This window comes from Equus quagga, chromosome 5 (assembly GCF_021613505.1).
Source record: "Equus quagga isolate Etosha38 chromosome 5, UCLA_HA_Equagga_1.0, whole genome shotgun sequence".
NCBI lineage: Eukaryota > Metazoa > Chordata > Mammalia > Perissodactyla > Equidae > Equus > Equus quagga.
In genome coordinates, this window is record NC_060271.1 from 60,287,414 (window position 1) to 60,295,312 (window position 7,899).

Consider the following 7,899-nt stretch of genomic DNA (forward strand, 5'->3'; position numbering starts at 1 on the left):
CAAAAAAAAAAAAAAAAAAAAAGTCAGGGAAGTGGTTACCTCTGGTGAGAGTAGTAGCATGGGAAGAACAATTAGGGAGGACTCCTCAGGGGTTTCTGAGGTGATCAGCGCATTGGTGTTTCCTATTTCTTTGTCACACTGGTCTCTGCAGGAAGTAGCAGTCCAAACCTTCACTAAGCCTGCCCTCGGCTGCCTGTGTCTGCCTCTGAGAAGAGCTTATGCTTGGCACTGTCTTGAGTGCATGGTGGACACTACATCCATGCATATTGGCTTATTAAAAAGTTGGCTGGATACACCGTTGGGAAGGCTACAGTGTATCAGGAAAAAGTGATTAGGGCGTAGGATTGAATTTCATCCCAGCTAGCAGTCTGGGGCTGGGAGGATGAATAGGTAGGAACTTGGAGCTACCAAGACGAATGAAAATCAGAGCCCAAAGAGGAAGGTAGGCAGGAGCACAGGGAGATGCAGTGCAGGTATGACCTGTAAGCGCCGCTCTGCAATAGAAATCAGAGGGAACGAGATGGTAGGGAGGGGGAAGCCTAACAGAGGAGCTGCTCAGTAAAAGCAGGAGACTCAGCACCTACTCACAAATCTGTCCTCTATCTGTGGCAGAAGCCAGTCCTCGAAACTCTGCAAGCCACCGGCTGCCTGGATAGGAATGGATCCATCTGGGAACCAGTGTGAGCCACGCCTTGACACATGCCTTTGCAAAGAGCTACATTCATATACAGTTATGATGTTATTTCATTTTTAAACAAGCATATGGCAAGCTGCATACCAAAATGAGTTCTCAATCCCTGCAGATCAGTCACCTGGGAGGCCACATACTTAGACTAATAGTGTGGCCCGGCGCACAGCATTCTGGGATAGCCACCCAACCTACAGCCACGCTCCTGGGATACATCTAATGCTGGCAAACTGTTATCTTCTGTGTGAGGCCCGGAGTTTGGGGAAGAGCCTACAGTCAGTCATAACCAAGTTGGCTGGGGAGAAAGGCCATCAGGATTGATAAGACCATTTGGGATAAGAAAGGAAGGATATGACAAAGAGTGAGGCAGTGTTCCTGTTTGAGTCACAAACCACCTCCAAACACAAAGTGTTTTATAAATGCTTTTGAGAAATGCAGCTCTGTTGGACAATACCCTACACTTGTGATTTCCTGGCGTAGTTTCAGGTGCCCAGCAACCCTATGAGTAGGTAAAACTATCCCCGTTAAACAGGTGATGCACCTGAGGCACAGAGTCCCTAAGAACTTACCCAAGCCTGCACGACTAGTAAGGTGAAGCTGGGATTCGAACCCAGGAAGTCGGACACAGGAGTCCATGCTTTTAATCACTACATCAAACTCCCTTTTGGTTAAAACAAGGACATTGCTCCTAACGTGGAGACCTGGAAGGGAACAAAGCCTGTTTAGAGACAAACTCCAGATGAATTCATTAGAAAATCAATTTTGTCACTACATAGTTAAATCTTACATATATCTTTTTTTTTTTTAAGATTTTATTTTTCCTTTTTCTCCCCAAAGCCCCCTGGTACATAGTTGTGTATTTTTAGTTGTGGGTCCTTCTAGTTGTGGCATGTGGGATGCTGCCCCAGTATGGCTCGATGAGCAGTGCCATGTCCGCGCCCAGGATTCGAACCGGCAAAACCCTCAAAAGTGTGCATTACTAGGTGACCTGATGTTCTAGGCAAACAGAGAGGGAACTACCATTTCTTGAATCCCTTCTCCATGTGGGGCATTGTGTTTACTGGAGTCATTCGATTTAGCCTCACTCATAGCCTGTAAGGTGTATGTTCAGTCCTAGGTCAGGAGGCATGTCACCATCCAATATGCAAGTTACCAGGGAGGTTTTGGTCACCCAGCGCTCCTCTGTCCCAGCCCCAAGAGTTCAGACAACCTAAGGGCTTCCTGGACACACCAAAGACAATCACCAAGTCCTTTTGGGTGTTGCTATCATTTCTAACATTCCGTACCCCCTGCCCGTCGTACCTCCATCGGCACACCTAACCTCTTGTTCTACCCCCTGCAACAGCCTCCCAGCTGTACTCTGTCTCTCGTTCTGTCCCCTGCCCCTCCTCCATCTTACGCAGCACTGTGAGAATCACCTTTCTGAAGCCCGGCTCTGTGAGGAAGACCCTCGACAGAGCGTCTGGAACGAGATGGCCTGGCTTTGAGGCAGGTGAGGCCAGGCAAGTCCGTTATCTTCTCTGGGCCTTGATTTCTTCGTTGGTAAAATGGAAGGAAGTCAGTATATTTCATAGGGCTTTATGAAGATTAAATGAGATAATGGATGCTAACGTGACACTTTGCAAATGCTTGCCATGTGATAAACAGTAAATGTTTGCTTAATCTAAATGTTGGTCCCTCTAATCAAACACCTGCTATAAAGCTGCCACAAACAAACAAAACCCCCCAAACCGGCCACCTGCTATGGCTTCCTATTGTCTCCTAGGATAAAGCAAAAACTCTTTACAATGGCAGTATTTTTTCAAGAGATTCTAAATATATCTATCCAAATTATATCACATTGTTCCATTTCTAACATTTGCCCCATACTCAGCTGAATTGAGCTCTTAGCTGTTCCCTGGGACATGCCTCTGTTTTCCATCTTCATGCTTTTGCTTTTTCTGTATCCTTTGAAATCTCCCCCACCCCCTGCCTCTACTCCTAGCCAGCCTTTACATGATACCTGCAAAGCCTCCCCTGGTCTCCTGAATCAGAAGCGACTTCTCTGATTCCCCACAGTGCCCCCTTGTGGCAATGACAGCATTCAGCTTTTTTTTTTAAAGGTTAGCACGTGCGCTAACATCTCTTGCCAATCTTTTTTTTTCTTCTTCTCCCCAAAGTACCCCAGTACATAGTTGTATATTCTAGTTGTGAGTGGCATTCAGCTTTTTATTTGTATGTTTCAATTTCTCCTTCAAGACTAATTTCTCAAGGGTTCTAATTGCATCTTGTTTTTCTCTGAGTCCCTAAAAGTCCTCACAGAGTTTAGTGCACATATAAATATTTGAGAGGTAACTAAATGAAGTGAGAGGTCTCAAGGTACAGAAATTCAGGGCCCAGGAGCCTGAGTAACCCTGTGTCCAGGTCTGGGGCTAGGGAGGAGTGAATTCTGAAGGTCATCTTTGGAGAGAGGCAGTACAAGGGGGCACACGTAGACTGGAACAAAGCTAAAGCTGAGCCCAACTTGGTAACTAATGTACCCCAAGGGTTTGTGCCTGTCAGGGTGCTCCCAGGTCACTCAGCTTCCTGGGGATAATCCTGTTTAAAATTTTCTTTTTAAATAACTTTATTGAGATATAATTTAAATACCATATAATTCTTCCATTTAAAATGCACAGTTCAATGGTTTTTAATCTGCATTCAGAGTAGTGTGCTGATCACGGTAGTCTAATTTTAGAACATTTTCATCACCCCAACCAGAAAACTTGTTCCCATCAGTAGTAACTTCCTATCCGTCCTCTCCTACACACCCCCTCCAGACAACCGCTAGTCTACTTTCTGTCTCCACAGATTTGCCTATTTTTGACATTTCATATAAATGGAATTACACAATTCCTTGCTTTCACTGAATTCTCTCAGCTCTGGGTCTTCTATAATCTAGCCCCTCCCACTCCATTTCCACTTTCCCACCTCCATTCCTTCATCCCCTAGAGTACCACGAACACAACAGTGCGTGGCAAACTCCTACTCGGGACTTGACTAAATGAATGGAGAATCCTGCAAAGCTCATATGGGTATAAATTTAAAAACAATTTAAACATCACTGCCTAAAAGTACATCAGCCAATCTGTGTGATGGGAAGTTTTTCTTTGCTTGTGGCTCCTTCAGGTCCCAGCTAACTGTCATCTTCCTGGGCTCGCTTGCTTCCTGGATACCTTTCTGTTCCTCTGTCTCCGTGCCTGCCTCCAGCGCCCCTCCTCCCCGCGCCATGCATTTCCCCCAATAGGAGAACTCCCATCTCTGATGTAAGCTCTGCCCCTTCCCAGAGTGAGGAAGCATAGCTGTCGTTTTGTTTTCTAAATCACATTTTTTTTCTTCCTGCACATACATTTCAGTGTGACAATCCTCTCTTGGCTGCAGCCTCCTCAATGTGGGAAGCTGAACCACTCCGTCTCTAAAGCTCCTTCTGATGTGGATTAAGGCTGCCCCAGCTAGAGAAGCCCAAGGTGACCTGGCCTACATGCCAAACTACATGACCCAGTGCACTTTTTTTATGGTATGAATTAGGACCGCCCCAGGGAGAGAAGCCCAGGGCATCCTCACCTACATGCCGATCTATATGGCCAGATTCGTATCTAAAGTTATATGACCGCACAATAACCAGACCCCATCTGCACTGAAATCATTTAATGACTTTTTACATCATCTTTTCTTTTCTCCAGTAAAAATAAGTCACGTACCCATGCCTTATAAAATTAGCCCTAACCCTCAACTCGGGGCAGCAGCAGGAGCTCTGCCTGCCCATGGGCCCTGTCCCCATGCCAGCGGGGGCAGCAGAAGCGGCAGCAGCAGGAGCTCTGACCGCCCGTGGGTCCTGTCCCCACGCACCAGCTCTGCCTGCCCATGGGTCCTGTCCCCATGCCAGTGGGGGCAGCAGCAGAAGCTCTGACTGCCCATGGGTCCTGTCCCCATGCTATTCCACACTATTCTCTAAATAAAAGAGCACTACTGCCAGATCTTGAGAGTCTAAGAAATATTTCTTTCGACTCCTCGGCTCACCGACCCCGCATCACTTCCAGTTCTGATGGTCTATGGAAATTTGCAAATCCACGGAAATTGCTAAATGGAGGATTATATTTGGTAGAGCCTGCTTAGAGAGGAAAAGGGGAGATGGGAGAATTCTCTTTTTTCCCCTGCTTTGCAGATTTGCCTGTGGCTTGGGCTCAGCTGTGAACATGAGTACCACTCTTACGGAAATGCACAGCAGAATCCCTGAAATACCTTTCAGACCATTTTGTGTCAGGTGGATGAACCACAGCAGGGCCATGGAATAAAACTCAGTCTTGAGGATTCAAATTTAAATAACCTTCAGTGAGCCCCCACCTTGAGTCCAGCACTTCATTGGTGCTTTTAAACATACTACTTCATTTCATCACAACAGTCTTATGAAAAATGTTTTATTGCCTCAATTTTAAGGATGAAAAAATGACACTCACCTAGAGAGACCAGGTAGCTAGCTTAAAGTCACACAGTCACTGAGGAGCAAAGCTGCCACGAGGAATTCACTGCCCCTTGGAAGGCCCAGTTAGATATACAAAAACACCATCAGGGCTGCAACTCTGTGCTAGAGGGGCCAGGCAGGTAACACCAAGGAGTGAGGAGGCCAAGTATGAGAAAATAGGAGCCGTGGGGGAGCATGTGCATCCTCCAAGGGCGGCAGTTGCTGATTAGCAAGGGGCAAGTATGCCATGTAGCAACACGGTTCTCATGTGGCCGGTGTACTGATTTCTCCATAGATGCTGGAAATCTAGATGTGTCAACTATCCCAATTTTTAAATAAGGAGCCAATAGTGAACCAAAAAAACAGCAACAAAACCCTGCAGGTCAAATTTGGTTCAGGAGACTGCCACTGAGGACAAATTCCTGTGGCTTAATAGCCATCTTCCCTTTCATTCATCTTTCAAAAGCAAAGAGGCTATTGGTGCGGTAACCATTCAGCTATTAGTTGCCATTCCACAGGTGAGAAGTGCTTGATTGGAGTGGGGGCAGGGGAGCGCCTCCTTGGGCTTTGTCGTTAGGGAAGAAATTAAGTCACTATCTTCAAGGAGCTGGGCCTACCAGGAGAGCAGCGACCTTCACCAGAGTTCCTTGGGCTGTGGAGACCGGCCTGCAGTGGAATGCGACAAGCATTTGGGAGCAAATAGAGGGGCCCTGTCTGACCCAGAACCAGGGTCTTGAAAGCATGCCCTTCAGGTGGGACAGGTGGAGGACAGAGTTTTCTTTCAATTGTTAAATATACGAGAAACCCACAGGAAGAAAGCAGTCATTCTCTCTCTAAACACACACACACAACGCTCGCTCCACGGGTGCTTCACCTTCCTCATCCAGAAATGGGGCTAATTAGCCCCTCCTTGCCTGCATAGCTCACCAGACTGTAGCTAAGTGTTGATGCAAATAATCCATAACTGATCTATAAATGAAAATTTGGGTGAGTTTATTCTGAGCCAAAATGTGAGGACTGGGGCCTTCCTTCCCCAGGGAAGTGTTACCCTACAAAGGGCATGATCTGCTGCTACAAGACAAAAGCCAATTGCCAAGAGGCAAGATGGTGGCAGAGAAAAGACATTTTATTACAGCTTGCCAGCAAGAGGGAAGATGGCCGACTAATGTCCAAAAGAACCATCCTAAGGGGGGCACAGAAACTTGAAGCAGTTATATAGGCCAGTGGGTTATAGGGGAGGGGGTTAGGAATGTTTACCCTCTGGTATTACGGACTGGGAGTTGCCACGCCAGATCTCTCAGTCTTCATTGATGATGGCTATCAGCAGAGACTCTCCTTTTGGGGGGTCATCACATTCCTAAGGAACGCAAAAGAACAAAGTTATCGTCTTATTGCAATTGGGAAGTATATGCACTAGCAGGCCTCAGAAAAACTACAGAACAGGCAGATCTCCTGGAGGGTGCAAATCCAGCTGGGTTAGTTAGAGGTCATTCAAAGTTATGACATGGTATCTTGTCTACAATATGGCTTCCGTTATGTCAACCTTGCATTGAGCCAGTTTCAGAAGGAAGGGTACCAAAGAAGTGGGGTGTACAGAGTGGTTCTATACCCTCAAAGAGCATGTATCACATATGATTGAAATGTCCCTTTTACAAGAGTCAGGAGACTGCTCTGTCTGCACGGCCATTGATGGACACAGCAGGTAGTAGGTCTGCTGTCTAGGGGGACACAGCAGGGAGGTAGGTCTGTTGTCTCAAGCTGGGTGGTCACGGGTGAGTGCAGCAATCAGTTCCTAGCCTAGGGAGAGACGCTCATCCTTAAGGAAATGCCAGTGTGGGGGAAGTTGCACCTTTATCTCAAAGGCATTTATTCTTGCCATAGGAAATGCTTAAAGTGGATATACAATACATGCTCAACGGCCATATCAGGCCCTTTTGGAAAAACAAGTCCGGCCAAATTAGGTTTACATCAAATGGCTTCCTCACATACTCCAATGTATCCTATTGCTTGTCATTTCTATTTGTCACAAGCCAAAGGAAGAAGCTGGTGGAAAAGTGCTTGGGGTAGGATGGAGAACTAAGCAGGCATACGTTTCATTATGACAAGAGATTTTCACATATTGTGGTATATGGGATAACTATTAGGGTTCAAAACAGATTCCGCTACGGCAGCCTGGGGTTTGCGTGGTTCATCAAGCCATGCTGTGGTGGCATCCCACATAGAAGAACTAGAAGGGCCTACAACTAGGATATACAACTATGTACTGAGGCTTTGGGGAGGGAAAAAAAAAGAGGAAGATGGCAACAGATGTTAGTATAGGGCCAAGCTTCCTACCAAAAAAAAGCATACCTTTAAAAAAATAAAAGCTTGAACTAAAGAAGCTTGACTTATGACCTATCAAACACACATTATACATCTGCTTTAACCATTAAAGAATGCACTCTCAAGATAAAAATGCATACTTCCCCTCCTACGTCCTATTGGCAACCCCTGCATCAGTCCCTTTCCTGGCATCTCGGTGACATCGACCTGCTAATTTGCAACTGAATACCTCTCTGAAACTTTGATGAATGTGTATCTTTGGCTCATTTAATGTATGTTCTTTGTTCTAAAAAGATATGACTGTACTGAAAACCATGCTTCTCTGGAACGCTTCCTTTCTAGGAAAGGCCTTTCCCCGTTATAATCTTCACTCCGGCTCAAGTAAAACACAATATTTCACTTATTTATA